This window comes from Podarcis filfolensis (genome assembly GCF_964270895.1).
Source record: "Podarcis filfolensis genome assembly, chromosome: 6".
NCBI classification, from domain to species: domain Eukaryota; kingdom Metazoa; phylum Chordata; class Lepidosauria; order Squamata; family Lacertidae; genus Podarcis; species Podarcis filfolensis.
In genome coordinates this window covers 79,413,049-79,432,178 of record NC_139609.1, presented here as the reverse complement: position 1 = coordinate 79,432,178, position 19,130 = coordinate 79,413,049, and the positions used below count along the sequence as shown (strand labels likewise).

Here is a 19,130-nt window from a genome sequence, read left to right as displayed (position 1 = left end):
TCAAAGCAGCTTTTATGTTCGGTGGGTTTGCAACAGAATCCACTGTCTCCATAATCTGGTTAGCTGCATAGATCAGTCGTGGGAAACTTCTGGCTCTCCAGATGTTCGGAGTCCAGCTCCCATTAGCCCCAGTCAAAGAGGAATCTGTTAACGAACTATTCGGTATACGAACTCTGCAAAACCAGAAGTAGGTGTTCTGGTTAGCAAACTTTACTTTGGTCTACGAACAGAAGCTGAATAGTTGAAGGGCAACCAGCGGTGGGAGGCGTCATTAGGGTAAGCGCACCTCGGTTTAAGAATGGCTTTGGTTTAAGAACGGACGGATTAAATTCGTAAAACGAGGTACCACTGTAATGAATTGAAACACAGCCACCCTCCAGATTTTGCAGTGCTGTTCTCCAGCTAAGTAACATGCAAAAGTGCATATAGTAGGGTAAAGATTGCCTAAAAATGCACACATTAGTGAAAATAACATGCAAAAATATTGGAGCAAATTGCTTTGCAGAAATATGTATGTTAGACAAAATTTGCATAAACAACTGTACATGTTAGGAGAAAGTTAAGGGTTAAGCTATATGAGATGCTAAATGCATTTTAAACCCAAAGTTTGGGATTCCCTTTTTCTTTTTTAAAATAACAGCTGCCAGAGGGACTTGATCCAGACTGAGACTGTGGGGTGGAAGATGGGGTATTTACCCTTGTACTACTTTCCTTTAAAACCACCCCTCCAAAGCTGCTATTTGTCCCTTAATATGGCATTTGCTGCTATTGGCAGCTTGCATATCCTGCATTGCTTCTCCATATAATTTCTTAATCCAGGTCCACATTCATCCTGGAAGTAGCCTTATCTAGCCTACTCCAGGGGCGAATTTGACCTCACTGTGCCTGGGCAGTGACAGGTGGTCGCGCATCCTCAGCAGAAGTGAGGCTATATCGTTTTACCTCCTCCGGTGGCTTATAGAAATTGATAACCGCACATCACATCCTTTGTGCGTCTGATGAATTAATGGCCTCTGTGCTTATTGGCAGATTTTGCACAATTAGGAGAGTTCTCATTATGCAATCCTGTCACTGTAGAGAAAGCTTGATTGCAGATTGGTGTTGTTGTTTTTTTGTTTTTTTGTTTAAGAAGTCCTACGTTTGGCATAGCTGCTGTCACTTGAGGCTGTGACAATGCCAGCATTACCTGAGTTGTGAAGCAAAGTAGTAATTATTTCGTATGGCTTGTCTTTGACAGACAACTGTGCAACTGCTCTCTAGGAACACATGCCCCATCCTCCTGCCCTCTCCTGATTACGAACTATGCAAATGGTGTTACTTGAAGATCTGAATCAGTCATTCCCAAACTGTATGCTCAATAGTGTACTGTGAGATGACTGCTAGTATTCCAGGATATGCAAATCCATTAGATAAGAAGCATGTTCATTTAGTTTTGTAGTTCTGTATTCGGACAGACACCCCCCAACTTAAACACATTCCACTCTGCGTGACCGAAATCCAAGCTGTGTGAATTTCTCTAATCGGTTAGGTATATTTTGGAGAGATGTTAGGAGATCCCTCACAGAGCTACCATTCCTAGCACCAATAATCAACTATAGTTCCCAGGATTCTTTGGGGGAAACCATGACTGTTAATGTGGTATGCTACGCATTGTGACCAGTTGTGACGGCTTATAGCTTTTAGTGATAAAGATTTCATTCATTCATTCAATGTGGTATGAGTGTATTTGAAATGTGTGGCTTGGATGTGATCTGTTTGTGCACTGTGTGTTGTCTACTCCCATCATCTATTACCTGAACACATCCCCTGGAAATGCAGTATTTGGAGGCTAGATCATGGGTAGGCAAACTAAGGCCCGGGGGCTGGATCTGGCCCAGTCGCCTTCTAAATCTGGCCTGTGGACGGTCTGGGAATCGGCGTGTTTTTACATGAGTAGAATGTGTGCTTTTATTTAAAATGCATCTCTGGGTTATTTGTGGGGCATAGGAATTTGTTCACCCCCCCCAAAAAAAATAGTCTGGCCCCCCACAAAGTCTGAGAGACAGTGGACCGGCCCCCTGCTGAAAAAGTTTACTGATCCCTGGGCTAGATCTTTGACCACCACCCCTAAGTTGATTTCAGTGGGTGTATATCAATATAGAGCTCAAGTCAATGTGACATAGCTATTGAATACCCCAATATTCTTCCGCCACCCCAAGGTAACTGAGGAGGATTATGTTAATTTAATCACAGCAGCAATGTTGAGGAAGCATGAGGTTAACCTTTAGCCCTGCATTGTTGCTCCAACTCCACCCTTCTCCTGAAGTTGCTATTAGACCTACCTGCATGATAAAGGCCCTTGCCCCCCTTTTAAAAAACAAAAAAACTGGTTTTGCAGGAACAGAGCTGTGTTTATGAAAGCCTAGAAAGCAAGCGCTAACCTTTCCTAGATATTCTGGTGTTGGTAAGGAGGCAAAGGTGTTGCAAGGTACAGAGCAGAATAATTTAGGAATCCAGTGGTGCTGCATAAGAATAAATGAGTTAGAAGATCACGGCTTTGGTTTCAAGCCTTGCAAATTCATCCCAAACGTGCCCACGAAGCAGCTAATTAAATATATACAAGCATGGATGTGGAGGGAAATGACTAATCTGGGAGGATTGGGGTGGGGAAGGGTGTGTGTGAGGGAGAAGCAGAGAAGACCAAATGAGCCTTGAGTGGCTTGTGAAAGCCGTGTTATTTTTCCACCTTTCTCATTATACAGCTTAAAAAAGCATTGCAGACTGGATATTGTTGGCACATTTTTCTTAGGAATGCAAAATTTGATTATTCAAGCCTTTCATGTAAAACCTCTGTGTAGTTCTAATGCTCTAGATTTTAGAGTGACGCGCAAGTCTTGTTGAATATAGTCAGATATTTGCCCATCTGCTTTCAAATCTTCTGAAAGGAGACCCCCCCCCCCGCCCTGCACACACCTACACTCGCAGTCAGTGAAAATGAATAAAGCGGTACAGATTGGCACGAGGAAGAAGCTGCTGCCTCTTTCAAGGAACCAAATCAGTACCAGTCAGAGTTGCTAAACTAGGTTACACAAAAGGTGTTTACTAGTGAACATAACTTGGTTGCAAGGATGCAGTGGTGGCTAGATATTGCTGTGTGTTCTTCTGTTGCTATGCTGTATTTTACATTTTAGACAACTGCTCTGCCCATCACAGGAAAGGGGTTGATCTTTATCTGGTCCGTCTTGCTGGGGCTGTTCAGAATAAGAAGGTTTTTAAAAACTGCTTTCAAGTTGCAAAGTTCTTACTGTCTAATGCAGGGGTCAGCAAACTTTTAGCAGGGGGCCGGTCCACTGTCCCTCAGACCTTGTGGGGGCCCGGACTGTATTTTTTGGGGGGGGAATGATGCAAGAGCACTATGAGCCCTGGTGGCTGCTTACCTGTGTCTTGCGACTGGCAGGGGCTGGCGGCGGCGGGACAATGAGCGGCGCATGAAAGGGCTCTGGAGAGGGGCTGCTTAAAATGGCGGCTGCTCGAGTGCTGCTGCTGGCACCAACAAAGCCCAGCCCCCTTCCTCCTCTAGGCAGGGAGGGGAGAAGCCAGGAGGAGGGAGGGAGGAGGTGCCACTGCCGCCGCCACCGTGTGAGGGAGAGGGAGGTAGAGGGGGTAAATGCGCACATGCTGGCGATCCACATGGCGATTCCTGGACCGTCCGCGGGCCGGATCCAGAAGGCAATTGGGCCTGATCCGGCCCGCGGACCTTAGTTTGCCTACCCATGGTCTAATGTAACGTAAAGAAATCTCTGCTCACCACATTTGGCATGAAACAGATGCACCAGCCATGCCAACTGAAGAGGAGCCCACTCACTAGACCCAAAATACAAGAAGGATTTTAAAAGACAAGGTAGAAAAAGAAAACAATTCATCTTCTTTCTTGAGAACTGGCGCAGTGTAATGGCCAAATGCGCGAGGTCCCTGGTTAAAGTTTCACCCTTTGTTTTGAACTCACTGAAGTACCCTTAGCACAAGCTAATTTGTTCCATCATCTACAATGCAGGGATAATAGTACTGACCTACTTTACAGGGCTGTCGTAAGGATTACTGATATTACTTCTTTGAAGCCCTTGCTTAACCCTCAAAGGTGCTATGTAAAGAGTCTAAACTACATGTTACTACAGCAGATCTGTATTAGACTGTGCTTCATAATAGACTGTGCAAAAGAATGTAACTTAGCTTTGAAGCTGAAGCAGGGAGATAATTTTGCACAGAGAAGCAGAGGGAAGGGGAGGACCGAACCCTTTTGCTGCCCTCAACAACCCCTTCCTCTGGCTGCTTACCTTGTGGCTGGGCTTACTTTCAGCAGGCCTGGAGCCAGTGCTTGGCATGGTTAGACAACTGCTATGGCTTATCCAGGCTATTGCCAGTTCCTGACATCACCTTTCCCTTTGCTTTTTTTGCATGGTGGGTAAAGTGTATAGCAAATGTGCTGTCTGAGGCTGCAGCACAACACCCCACCCCCGCAAGGGCTTCATTTCCCCAGAATGCCCCTGGTCCTGCTACATCACGATTTTGTACAGGCAACAACCATTTTATGCGCATTCAGTATGTGCACAGCCACAAACCCAGAAGTGACTAGAAAAACGGGCAAAAACGGCCCTAAAAGAGTGCAGAAAGGGCAGAAGCAGCATGAAAACAGCGCCTAGGAATCCCACAAGCCTTTGCAAGTGCAATCTCAGGAGTGTGATGGGTACTTTTCTGTGGTGGCACCCAACCTATGAAATACCTTGCCTAGCATCCTGATGCTGCTTCAAGTGGTTGGTGAAGACTGTGCTCTTTAAAAAAGGCCCTAGGTTAATCACACACACACACCCGACTGGCTACGTCCTTTGATACTTTTGCGCCTGCTGGATCTGTTAAACAGGCAGAAAATGGTTAATTTATCAATTTGACTGTATATTGCAAGTTTTTTTTTTAGGGATTATGTTTGTTTTATTCTGTATTTATTGCTTGCCTTGAGCATCCTTGCAGGAAGTGGCAGAATAGAAAACTTTAAAATTAAAATATTAATTTGGAAATCAGTCTAAACATAATAAATGCAGCATACCACCAAGTAATGGTGCCTAGGAGGCAGCCTTACACCCAAAGTATTCTTAGAGTTGTGTGTGTGTTTCTAACATGCCGCAGAGGGATTCTTGGTGTATGGGATGAACAGGAATACCGTATTTTTCGCCCTATAGGATGCACTTTTTCCCCTCCAAAAATGAAGGGGAAATGTGTGTGTTTCCTATGGGGCGAATGCAGGCTTTCACTGAAGCCTGCAGAGCGAGAGGGGTCGGTGTGCACTGACCCCTTTCTCTCTCCAGGCTTCACGGACCTCTCCGCAAGCAGCGGGAGCGCTCCCGCTGCTTGCGGAGAGTTGCCTGCATGCCGAAGCCTGCGCGCGCTGAGATCAGCGCGTCCAGGCTTCGCGGACCTCTCCGCAAGCAGCGGGAGCCAGCGCTGGGCTCCCACGGCTTGCAGAGAGCTGCCTGTTTGGGGGCTGGGGTCGGGGGAAGCTCGGGCCTCCCCCGCCCCAGCCCCGCGCCTGGGGGGGAAATAATTTTTTCCCCTTTATTTCCCCCCAAAAACTAGGTGCGCCTTATGGGACGGTGCGTCCTATAGGGCGAAAAATACGGTAATAATGCTCTCATTTTTGTCCTTTCTGCAACTGGTATACAAGGGGCAGGGTTATCCTTTAAGATCTGAACTAATAACACTGAAGCCATTTTTTACACCCAGTGTGCATGTGTGCATGTAGGAGTTGTCTGGCTCACTTTCTCAGATCAGCTCTTCCTGTCGCCCAGACTGCTATTGCCACAGGTAGAATTTAATTGCCATTAAATTTCACAGATCTCAGACCTGCTCGAAGGGTGGGACTGGAGCCAAGGCCCCAGGCTCTCCACCAGGACCTTTGCCCCCCTATTCCTTACATAAGCATGCAGCACAAAGCAGAGCAGGTCTAATTGCCGAAGCAGATGTAGTAGCTTGTGCTGTCCTCAAATGTGCTTGTGCTTTGGGCACTCATGAGTATATTTAAGGCCACGTCGAAAGCTCAGTCGTAAATAGAAGGGGTTCTGGTGCCAAGAGAGCCTCTGTAGCTAACCTTAAATTAGAGGTGTGGCAGCTTCCAAAACATTGCAGAACCATTTCCAGGGGAAAGGAATGCCTTAGTAGTACTATACGGGATACCACCAGTCGTGCCTGCGTAATATATGCAAACCAGAGACAACAAGGAGGTGTGCAAATGCTTTCTAATACAGTGGTACCTTGGGTTAAGTACTTAATTCGTTCCGGAGGTCTGCACTTAACCTGAAACTGTTCTTTACCTGAAGCACCACTTTAGCTAATGGGGCCTCCTGCTGCTGCCACACTGCCGGAGCACAATTTCTGTTCTCATCCTGAAGCAAAGTTCTTAACCTGAAGCACTATTTCTGGGTTAGCGGAGTCTGTAACCTGAAGCGTATGTAACCCGAGGTACCACTGTATAGGAAGTGCATTTTTTTAAGTATACTGTGGATTTCAGAGATTGTGGTGGTTGCCCCCTGTAAGATGCCAAGAGTGTGTCTGTACAGGGGCAATGTGTACCGTAAATTGGCACCAAGGGAACATGTCGGCAATGGCTCTGGGCATAATGTGGTTCCTGCTTTTGCCATTTATTTCTTGCCAATTTTTCTTCCTTAGAAACTCAAGGCAACATGCATGGTTCTTCCTCTCTTTCTGTCATCACAGCCACTCTGTGAGTTAGGTTAGACTGACTCAAGATCTCCCATTGATCCAAATGGGCCAGTGACTTGACCCAGTTTAAGGCAGCTTCCCTTTCTCTATCCATGCCACTGTGGTATCTCTCGGCTAACCAGAAAGGCAGTCACTCAGTTGTTAGCGTGACGGAACCAAGAAGCCACTCTGGGCAAATTTGTGTGTGCAGCACTTTCAGCATCTTTGATCCAAAGCATGATAGTTTTCACCTCCATCCTTTCTGTGGGATGGCATCTTGCCCTTCGTGGTTTCCCCAGCTTCCTCTGGAAACGAGTTCCCACGCTCAGCCTGCTGCCACTAGCTATACTGGAGAGAAGGTCCAGAAAAGAAATGCTTATGAAATGGATAAGTGAAACATGAGTAAAACAAAATTATGAGATGATGCAGGCAAATGTGAGCACTGTCTCAGGTGTTTCTACAAGGTTTCTTCATTTTTTAGTAGCACTGGATTTTTGTTTGGGAGGCCATTTCCAAAGATTGTTGAGAATGAATGAAAACAGACTGCATGGAGCTAATGTGACCTCTCGGAAGTGGAGTCACTACTGTTTACTGGGAGAGAGAGAGAGAGAAAGAGAGAAGGAGGTTAAAAAAAAGGTAAAGGACCTCTGGATGATTAAGTCCAGTCAAACGTGACTATGGGGTTGCGGCGCTCATCTCGCTTTCAGGCCGAGGGAGCTGGTGTTTGTCCACAGACAGCTTTCTGGGTCATGTGGCCAGCATGACTAAACTGCTTCTGGCGCAACGGAACACCGTGACGGAAACCAGAGCACATGGAAATGCCGTTTACCTTCCCACCGCAGCTATACCTATTTATCTACTTGCACTGGTGTGCTTTCAAACTCAAGGTTGGCAGGAGCTGGGACAGAGTAACAGGAGCTCACCCCGTCGCGGGGATTGGAACCGCCGACCTTCTGATCGGCAAGCCTAGGAAGCTCAGTGGTTTAGACCACAGCGCCACCTGATCCCCCCCCCCCCGGAGGAGCAAGGTAGCAGGAGGTTAGCACCAAAGTGTCTTGAGTGCCATTTGTTGTTGTTGTTTTTTAAATTTTTTTATTGATTTTGATTCATTGTAAAACAAACAAAGACAACATACAAAACACAGACAAGAAATACATAAAAAAGGAAATAATAATAAGTAAAAGAAAAAAGAAAAAAAGCATCACCTGACATAAGACACCAACAAATTAACTTACATTAACTCACACAACACTAATTGACTTCCCTTCATCTCGGTTTCGGAATGTGTTATAAAATTTTTCTATCTGCAGTTTCTTTTCCTCAGAAAACTCTTTGCGTCACAAGCGTTATATCACACCTACTGTGATTTTTAGATTTTTTACCTCTGTTTCCATGTATACCATAAATTTATTCCATTCGTTATTAAACTTTATGCCTTTTTGGTTTCTTATTTTCTGTGTCATTTTTGCCAATTCTAAATAATCAAATAGTTTGGATTGCCACTCGTTTATAGTTGGGATTTTTAATGTCTTCCAATTCTGCGCTATTAGAGTTCTGGCAGCCACTGTTGCGTACTGAAAAAGTGTTTGATCTTCCTTTTTGATTTCCTCTCCAATTATCCCCAGCACAAAGGCCTCGGGTTTTTTTATGAAGGTATATTTAAAGATTTTTTTTAGTTCATTGTAAATAGATTCCCAGAATTTTCTGATTACCTCACACGACCACCACATATGATAAAAATTGCCCTCCTTGATCTTACATTTCCAGCATAATTTATCACCAGTTTTGTATATTTTTTCCAATTTTACAGGCGTGATGTACCACCTGTACATCATTTTATACATATTTTCCCTGAGTGTTGTACATGCCGAGAATCTCATACCTTTGTTCCATAATGCCTTCCATTTATCAAACTCTATGTTATGTCCAAGGTCCATTGCCCATCTCACCATTACCTCCTTTACTTCCTCATCCTTGGTGTCCCATTCAAGCAACTGGCTATACATTTTCGATAGGAGTTTTGTTTTACTTTCTAATATTTCAATCTGGAATCTAGATTTTTTCTCACTCATCCCATTCTTTTTATCTTCAGTCCATATAGAGTTGATTTGGTGAAATTGGATCCAACCTGTCAATTTGTTTTTAATTTCTTCATATGGCCTAATCCTCCAACCGGTCTCTGTTTTTACTAGCAGGTCTTCATAGGTCCATCTTTCTCCTTCGATGTTTGTTTTTTTTACTGTCAGGATATCAATTGGCGATAGCCACCAAGGGGTATTTTGTTCCAGTAATTTTTTGTTTCTTTCCCACACTTCTAGCAGTGGCCCTCTAAAAATGTGGTTAGAAAATCCTTTATGGACCTTTCCCTTATTACGCCATAGGTAAGCGTGCCAGCCAAATCTTATGTTAAATCCTTCTAGGTCTAACAGGTCTTTATTTTTAATAACAATCCAATCTTTAACCCAACAAAGACACGAGGCTTCATAATACAACTTTAAATTTGGAACCGCGAATCCTCCCCTATCTCTTTGATCTGTAAGTAATTTGAATCTAATTCTTGGTCTTTTTCCTTGCCAAATAAATTTAGAGAGTATTTTCTGCCAGTCTTTGAATACTGAGGTTCCCCTGATTATCGGTATATTTTGGAATAGGAATAGCAATTTCGGTAGTAAACTCATTTTAATTGCCGCCATTCTCCCCGATCAAGAAAGTTTTATTCTGTTCCAAGTATCCAGGTCCTTCCTTATTTCTTTCCATGTGGTTGTATAGTTATCTTCCATCAGATTTATATTCTTCATCGTTAACCAGATTCCAAGGTATTTTACTTTTTTAGTTACTTTAATTCCAGTCTGAGTTTCAAGATGGTTTTTTACCTCTTCTTTCAGATTTTTAGTCATCATTTTAGTTTTTGTTCTATTTAGTTTAAAGCCAGATAGTTTTCCAAATTCTTCTAGCAAATCTAACACCTTACCGACACTCTCTTTTGGGTCCTCCAAAGACAACATAAGATCGTCGGCATGTCTTGAGTGTCATTTGAAGAAGTGGTCTGCCATGATTTGAAATGGTGGGCCAATCTACACTTCTAAATAACAATTTACCATACCAGTTTAATTGCCCAGGCCTTCTAGGCATCGAGAGCAAGAGATACTTAGGTCCCTTCCCCTTCTCTGAACTGCAGTTTCCTAGGAATAATAATAAAAAAGATACTTCTTGTCTGTAGTGACATTCCCAGAAAATATTCCCAGGCAAAGGAATTCAGTGGAAGAGCATCTGCTTTGCAAACATAAGATCCCAGGTTTAATCCCTGGCATCTCCAGGAAAACTGGGAGAGACCCCTGTCTGAAATCCTGGAGAGCTTCTGCCAGTCAGTTAAGGCAATACTGTGCTAGATAGATCAATGGTATGGCTCAGTATAAAGCAGCTATTTGTTCCCTTTCCATACTCTTCCACGCCACTAATGCAAGCTTCTCTACTGATGTAATTGGAGGTTGGAATAAGGATTTTTAATGGGACTACAGTAAGGGGGAAAGGGTTAAATTCTCCTTTGTCACCCCTTGCGTTTTGGATACTGCTTGGACTCCCCAAAGCTTGGGTGTTTTTTTAAAAAAAACATTAAAAAAACAAAAACCATGCGCCCGTTAATTGCATTAGCATGTTTAATGCCACAACTAGTTTGGTTCTTTCCCTGATTCTCCACCGGCATGATCATGTTGCATAAAAGAGGATTCTGTTCTCTTTACCTCTGTGCAACACCCCTCCTCCCTTCGTGTATCTTTTGGGGGACAGTTTCCTGTTCTGGAACAGGCTTGGCAACAAATCTCTGCTTCTTCTTCTTCTTTTTTAATACACGTAAGCGTTCAAGACTAACCTCATTGTTCAGCTCCGCTTGTAGCCTACTGAGACCTGTGGGCCATTGTCAAGGGCAGCTGCATTTGCTCATTACAAGAACCCCAGTCATTAGTGCATCAATTCAAAGCTCTTAATACAATCCCTAGTTCGCAATTATAAATCAATCTAAATATCTTTTCAAGTGAAACTGCAGCACAACTCGCCTGGGTGTATTTGCCCGGAGGGGATGCTGTGGCTTCCAGTCAATGAATATATTTGTAACAGCATTTTTTCTCCACCCCACCCTCCCCTGCTCTCAAAAAGCACTACAGCACTGTACTCGTTTTTTTTTTTTTCAGGCTAAACTGTGGCAAGATTGCCCATCTTTCCAATTAAGGGTTTTCAGTGCTAAATAAAGCAAAACCATAAAATACATGTTTTAACCCGCTGCTTCCCGTGGAATTATTTTATTTCCTTCAGACAACCTATTGACCAAGCCGTCATTCTCATTAGCTTGCACGAAGCTTATGCGGTGGTTAGACTGTGTCCAGTCTTTATTGAACATTTGTTTATGGGGAGGTTATACAACAATGAATGTTTGTCCTGTGTTCATCCTGATTTTCTGGCAGGGTGTTTATACATCTTCCTGGTAGTCATTTGTCCACTCCACACTTTCCAAACCATATAGAGTCTAATTCTTATTCTAAAGTGGATTTCTTGTTCTAGAGCAACAGTTTGCTTTAATCCCCTTTAATTGCAGAAACCTAAATTTATGGTGTGAGTTTTAATCTCTTCTGCAAAACAGTAACCAGTCTGAAGATATTCTTAAGTGAGTTTTATGTGTAGAAATCTTTGCAGTTAAGTATATTTATATACTTGAGTCTGAGAGAATGAGCAACCCCAAAATTAAAGCACACCAGTACCAACTCTTTTTAAAGTGTAGGTTTTGTTTATTTTTAGGAACTGAAAAACTGAGCAGCAATAAATCCCCACTTTGGCCTGTCCTTGGGCTTTTAAAAGGAGCTTGATCAGCAGCTCTCCATGACATGGCCATAAACAAACATCATAATCAGCTGAAGACTGCCGATTGAGCTGCTGTTTAAGGAGGAGCAGAGCCTGCTAAAAAAGTTGGCAGCTCCATTGTTGTATGTGTGTATACACACACACACACACACACACACACACACACACCCCGTATATGTTATCTCTCCATATAGATTACTTCAGAGATCGTTATATATCCTTTGTATATCAAGTAGGTCATTGTGTTCTGACCCCAGTATACCCCAAATACCTGAAGCCCACTCCACGGTGACTTGGAGCAGAGCTTTCAGTGTAGCTGCCCGTGTTCTGTGGAACAGCATTCCTGGTGCTTTCCAGAAACAATTTTCTTCCAACAAGCTTTTTCAGCTGGATGAAAAAGTCTCTGTCTACATGTTCATTCTGCATTGTTATTAAGCCTACACTTGTTTTTGTACTGTTCTTAAAATTATTTAGCTGTTTATAAGGATATGTTTGTAAATTACTTTGGAAGATGAGTTACAAATTAATAAATAAAACTATAATAATAAGAGTATGTCTTCCAGCTTGGTAGCTACAATACGTTATGCAAAAAGCTTGATGGTGCTTTGCATATGATCAATTTATGCTAAGCCGTGCTTAGAGTCAACTCAGTGAGATCAATGGAGTTATAAGTTATTGATGACTGACTGTTCTCCCTTTGATTTTAAACGGTCTACTCTGAGCATGGCTAAGCCTGGATCTAATCCATTATTTCCAGCATTTCTGCCATACCTTTCCATTTGCAGCGCAACTAAGGAAACTTACAAACCGTAAAAATGTTAAATCAAACAGCAATGCCTTGACAATTAAAATGATCAAAACACAATTACGACACAATATTTAAAGCAGCAGTTAGCAATTAAAAGCCATTTAAGAAAAGGAATACCCTGAAAACACCCCCTGGAAATTTCAGTGATTGTCTGGGAGCAAGCAGTTGTGGGTGTTTGGGCAGCCAAATGTGAAAGAGGACAAGGTTCCTATGCATTCAATAATTCGGTAAAAGGGGAAATCTCAGCAGGGGTAGCTCACTATGCTGAAATTTCCTGTTCCACACAAGTAAGTATTGAAGATGCAGGGGCAGCTGGCACAGTGAGGTGGCGACACGACCCTCCACACAGCAGAATTGGGGCTGAACACAGGCGAACTGTCAGAGCCAATTCAGTGCCCCCATCAGTGCAGCCCTGCCCTTGCCACAACAATATACCACCATCCTGGTAAGTGGCAGTAATAGTGTTGCTGGGAGGGGAGCAACGTGGCACTGCCCATTCCTACAGGAGCCCTGTCCTCCTAGCGGCCATTACTTAGGAAGGAAATTTGACCGGTCCTCCCCATCTTTCCAGGATGTACACTCACAGATAAAACAGGTAAGAGGAAAGCTAGCGCTGGCTCTCTCTTCACCAGCCGCACTACTGTGATTTCTCTTTTAAGTGGAGTGATCCCGGGCTGATTTTTCTGGAAAAGCAAGTGTTTCAGGAACTACTTAGGGCGACGGCTTTCCTCTGGACCTTGAGGACCTGCCATCTGAAATGTTTACATCCACTCCCTGTAACATTTCATATTAATTCCAAGGATCTTTTCATTATACTAGGCTGCAGTGATTAAGCCTCTCACATGCATCTTGTCATCTCAAGTGCTGCCTCGTGCGTTTTGATTAGATTCACCATGGTGAGCCCTGGTGATGACCTTGAAAAGAGTCGCAAGCAGAGCATTTGCTTACAAATGCAGAGAATTCAGAACTGTATTTGGCCCTCACTCATATGCTTGACCAGGGTATGGTCTGGAGACACAGGGGGCTACCACCTTGCTGAAGCTAAGCAGGTCTGGGTCTGGTCAGAGCCCCGATGGGAGACTTCCTGGGAAAGGATGGTATGAATACTGCCTTGAGTTCCATGATGGAAGAAAGGTGGGTTATAAAAGTGAAAAATAAAATGTAAAGATAACTAATAACTAATAAAATAACTATCTTGAGCAAACATTACTGTAGTGGTGATGTATGAGCAGTTTTGTTCACTCAGTCTTGGAAGACATATATGACAAAGCATGACAGGAGGCCAACATTAAAAGCTCTAGTAAGGTAGAAAGTGTTTGTGCTAATCCCTAGTTGTAATCTAATTGCTGTGAGTCTTCTAATCCCCCTCCCCCAGAATTCAATTTACAGCTGGCATGCGTGAGGGATGTTATCGGGCCTGAGCTGATGTGAGTGATTGATTCTCCTTTCAAGTTTGCTTCTTTTTTTTAGATTTATAATACTCCATTCTCTGCCAATAAACAGTGTACAACATGGGAAAAAATTGATTGATTGAAAATGGATTAAACCCCCCAAATCACAGTAACAGTTTAGAACAAAGCAAAAAAAACCAAAACAAACAAAAACCCTTTTATAGTTCAATCACTAACTATAAAATCAAGCAACTTATAATAAAAACACAGCTGCAGAAATGATAATAAAATTCAAGCAATAAAAGATAAGCTACTTTTTAAATCTTTCCCTAGCGCTACATGAGTCTGCCTAGCTTTCTAGTCCATTTACCTAGAGTGAGTAAAAAGAGCCTGCCGACAACCAGACAAGGAATCTCTTGAGAGAAAGTGAGTGTATTGGATACTGTATTGGATGAATGGGTTCAAAGCCCACCCAGTCATTATCAGCATCAACAGATGTATTATGAAAAGAGATAGGACTGTAGTGTGAACCAGCAGACCAAAAGCTGATTTATCATTCTTGACCTTCCATGCTTGCCCATTTGGTCTCTGCTGCCATGACTGGGAGAAGAGGGGGAGAAGATGTAAGTCGAGATGGCAAGGCTCACCCACTTGTGTTCAATGTTGTCTCTGGAAAAGAATAAGCTGACAGCTTGTTCTCAGGGCTTTGAGCTCTTTCTTTTTACATTACATTGGTCTCCAGCCTGAGTGGCCTTTCTCAAAGTTTTTGAGCGAACATGCAGATAATAATATTTTCCAGCTTTGGGAGACTCTATTTAGAGCTGTATGGTTACTGTTTTGCAAAAATTGATGCTTCCGGGTCACTTAAAGCTAATGTTCCTTTGGCAAAAAAGCATTTCTTTCTTTGTCAAGAGGATATGAGCCGCTGGCATTCCCCTAAGCTGGTGGATACTTTGCAGGAGTGGAGTAGTTAGGCTCTATATCACATTCCTTCACCTGGCAGATCTTTTAAAAAAGCGCATAGTTGTCCTCTCCAGTGCTTCAGGAATCTGATTGTCTGGATCTCATTGGCTGCAATCCTTTCTTTGCACACTTACTTTGTAGTAAGCCCCGTTAAACCGAGTGAGACTTGCAACTGAGTAAAGATGCATAATATTTTACTGTTGGAAGTATCTGTCAGTGGTGGAATTGCCCCACTTGGAGACATGTTTGGGGAAGAGCTGTAGCTCAGTGCATCTCCGGCATCTCCTGGTCAGCCGAGGACAGGGAAAGCAGGCCTGCATTTTCCTGGGCTCTGTAGGAAGGAAAGCCTTCCTTGATGGTGTTTCATGTGGACACATTGGCCAATAAAACAACACCCCTTCTTTATCAATTAGTGACTCATATACAAGAACTGTTGGTGAACCTCTTTCTTATTCCCATCTACCCTAAATAAAAATTCAGTTACCATCAGAGAATGCCATAATGAAACACTGAGTTTGACTCAGATCATACATTGAAAGGACAGGCAGTAATGATGCAGAAGGGAGTGATAAAGTTTTAAACGTCTGTTGAACTTAAGTGATTGGAGGTAGAATCTGCTTTAACCCCCCCCCCCCCCAAAAAAAACCTGGCCCAACTCTATTAATTCAAGAAGATGTATAGTTCCTACTTCTTTTATTGTTGAATCATAAAAAGACTGTGCCTCAGTCGTCTACTTTTTATATTTTTAATTGCAAACATACTACATGTTATTTTCCCTTTCACTCATTTCATTTCATTTTAAAGAACAGTTGTGTTTAAAGCTCAAAACTGCTTCAGGGATTTTTTTTTGGGGGGGGGGTAGAAGGAGAGCCAATTCCATGCACCAATTCTTGGTGACAGCCAATTCCATGCACAAACTGCAGCTTTTGGTCCAAAACTGCAGAAGTGTTTTTTGGGGGGTTCTTTTTCTGCAGAACTCGCCCTTGGAAAGGAGAACTCCCAGCCCCCACCCTGATGCACACATCTTGCACATTTTATAAAATAAAGGTTTGCTATGAGATTTGGTTAAAGGGCTCTGACTTCGTGTCATCGTCATCATTTTATTATTTTATCCCGTTTCAAGCATTTCTCTGTTTTGCTGGGCTAGGGAACCTCCCTTTGTAGCTCTCGCCAGTTCTTGGCTAAAGTGCAGTTGTAAGCAAAGTTTGTTTTCCTGACATGTTGGTTTCTTTTTGGCGTTATTAAAGCTATATCAGAGGTTATTTCCCCGCTCTAAGCTCATCAAAGAGATTGTACGTTTTCATTTATTTATTTTTTTAAAAGCTGTATCTTGACATTGGAGAGAAAATTTAAACTGTTTAGAAGTTATGAAATTCAATCCTTTAAACATTATGAAAGCTTTATACTATATCTTAAAATATTTTCTTTCTTGTTAGAGAGGGGATGGACTCTATGAGGCCTGTTTGGCTTCACTGCCAACTTCTTACAATTATAAGAGTTAGATTAATTGAAGCAGTGCTGTTTTAGAAGAGGAATTCTGCCTACTCTCTCTCACAGAATAGGGGATGCCAACTCCAAGATGGCGCCCACAGTGATATATGCAAGCATTGCTGAAAAACAAAGAATTTCCCCCTTTTAAATTCTTTTTCAAAGTCATATTTCAGCCAATTAATTAACTGAGCTAATTAATTCAGTGTACTACTACCATGAACCTAATATTGTGCAGGTTTAGAAAAACTTCTATTGTCCCATTGAAAAGGTTGCCACACAAACAGACTCAGATGCTTTTGGAAATACAGTGAGTTAAGAATTATAAACTTGAGTAATGAATATGAATTAGTGGCTTTAGTATCTTTTGTGTTCTCTGGGCCCATAAATCTTGGTTGGTTGTGATGACATTGTCTAGGGTGGGATTTTTTTTTTGAATTGTGTTTCATCCAGGAATGCACAGAGGCCTGCCAAATCTCTGTCAGTGGTGGAGCCAGCACAGGAGCAAAGCATCAGCTCTTTTTTTTCTTCAAAATTTTAGAATATAGGACTTTACTTATTTATCTTTAAAATGTACAAGCTGCTTCTCTTTGAGAAATATCTGAATCTATGTACCAAAGATAAAAGAGATACCTACAGGACTCAAGTAGTCAACTAAAAACAATCACAAACCAAGAGCCGAAATGCCACAAGAAAAAAAGAAACCCATCAGCACTGGAGAGGGCCCAAGACCTGAGGCAGGAAATCAAAATGGCCACCCTCCAGGTTCTGTAAATATAGAATCAACAGATTACAGTACTGTAGTTGACAATTAATTTCCCCCTGATGGAGTCCCAAGGTGGTGGATTGACGCTGGTTTTTTCACGCTGCCTAACAGCATGACCTCCTCTGTACTGTATTTCGAAAAGCCTCCCCCTCAAAAAGTAGAGTGTTTAGTTGGTACTGAAATGCTTAAAATGATGGCACCATTTTAATACCTAAAATGGCTGTTGCCCCAACTGAAAAGGCTCTGACCTGTTCCATTGCAATTATCACCTCAGTAAATGAGGAAGGCCTTACATGCTAACCTGAAGGGGAGGCAGACATATATTGGAGAATGATAAAATAAATTCTTCATCATTGCGGTGCTTTGCCTTTCTGAAAAAGGGGACCTGTGATCTCATCATCTGGAGACTTTTTAGGGCTGAAATTTTGAAATGGGACAGGATGTAGGGACGACCCTCTTGCCTGCTTTTCTTCTGGTGACAGTCATGATAGGATCAGTTCAGCAAATACCCAGGGTATGCCACTGCCAAATCATAATGGGGTTTACGGGAATTTGGGTGATGCTTGGTTCCCAGCAATCATACAAACGAGAAAGGCAACAATAACTAGAGTTGACTGGGAGAAAACGAAAAACCACACCGTAGCGCCAAAATACAATAAAATTCTAATGTAGTCGAAAATACTCTGTCTGAACAGCCTGGGGGTATTCCAATAACTGATGAGTAATTCGTTTCAAGTGGTTTTGGCATGCAGATCTATGTACTTGGGAGAGATGGTTTCAGGAAGCAGTACGAAATAAAGAAATGGGGTCTATAAGTAAGCGATCTTGATTAGAGAATATTGGGGGGGGGTGCATGAGGAGACACCAAATACCTGACATTCTCTGTACGTTTCAGTCCCAAATTAAAGTCATTGTATACAATTAAAAACAAAAGATTGGCTGTAAATGTGAAGCTCCCTAAAGGCTGCCCATTTACTTATTTCTTGCTTAGAGGTGTACCTATCTGCAGGGAAGCTCTGTTGGGTTAAGAGGTGTGGCAAAATAGCATTATTGAAATCTGTCCCTCTTTTGTTCTTGATTTTAAAATCCTAAAATTTGGAGATTTGCTATTACATTAACTTATAAGGCCTTTCAGCAGCCTCAGTTGTAAGGGATCGAATAGCAAAGAGCAGCTCCCAGCCTACCTGAAATGTTCAATAATTGACTAAGTAGCGGAAGCGACACGATGAACGCTGTGTAAATTAACACTATGATAATAAGCATCTGGCACTGTCAAAGGGGAAGGAACAGTTACCTCTGCGGTTTGAGGTCAAAGCTGTCTGAGATCTCCAACACTGGCCTAGTTCACTCTGCAGGTTTTAAATATTGATCCAGCATTTAATTATTGGTAGAAAGAGAGAACATCCAAGCTAGTGACCAATATTGACAGGAGGACTTCTGTGTTGCATAAACATTTGCATAGGTTACCATTGGTGAAGGCAAAAATGAATCCCACTGAGAGTAACTTCCGCATTACAAAAACAAAAAAAAACTGTATTTGTTAAGAAGAGCCCAGTAATTACTTTGTATAATTGCAGCTGTGTGTAATTATATAATTGGGTGAGCATGTAACAAACGGATGGTGACAAATTAAGTGAGTTCTTTAAAACACTCTTTAAAAATGCTGAAATGTGCATATAGAGATTATATGTGAAAAGCACACATTTTGAAATGTCTGCTACAAAAATCTCTGTTTTTGATCCTGCAGCATTTGTTGCTCTCACATACTCAAACTTACTTCTGCAACTCTTGAGGGCCAGAAACATAAAACAAAAATAGGGCTTTAAGAAGTCTAACAAGACTTAATCGACTGCTTAGAAGTACCTCTTGTTTCTAATAAGTTTTCATTCCAGATTCTGTAATTCTGAGGAATGCAGTGTTTTGGTTTCTTTTCACAGAATCATAAAATGGCAGAGTTGGAAGGGATCCTGCGGGCCATCTATTCCAATCCCTTGCAACATAAAGCCTGATGCATAATTCTGCAGAGTGCAGCATAGTCATTTCATCTCTGCTGTGATCCTACGAGTTCCGCATAGCCAATCCACACAGGCTATATAGATGGAGGAGGGCTGGGAGAGAACAGCAAAAGTCTGCT

General features: G+C 42.4%; 1 protein-coding gene and 1 long non-coding RNA gene across 2 annotated transcripts in view; one reads left to right on the top strand and one right to left on the bottom strand.

Annotated features, from left to right (window-relative positions):
* The window catches only part of PREX1 (phosphatidylinositol-3,4,5-trisphosphate dependent Rac exchange factor 1), a 217,866-nt gene that overhangs the window by 49,846 nt on the left and 148,890 nt on the right, over positions 1–19,130 (top strand). The window lies entirely within an intron of this gene.
* LOC310764875 lies at positions 5,658–17,823 on the bottom strand. The gene is made up of 3 exons (XR_014549306.1): positions 16,868–17,823; positions 5,834–7,077; positions 5,658–5,802 (listed from the first exon to the last, which is right to left on the bottom strand). It is a non-coding gene; the product is annotated as an uncharacterized lncRNA (long non-coding RNA).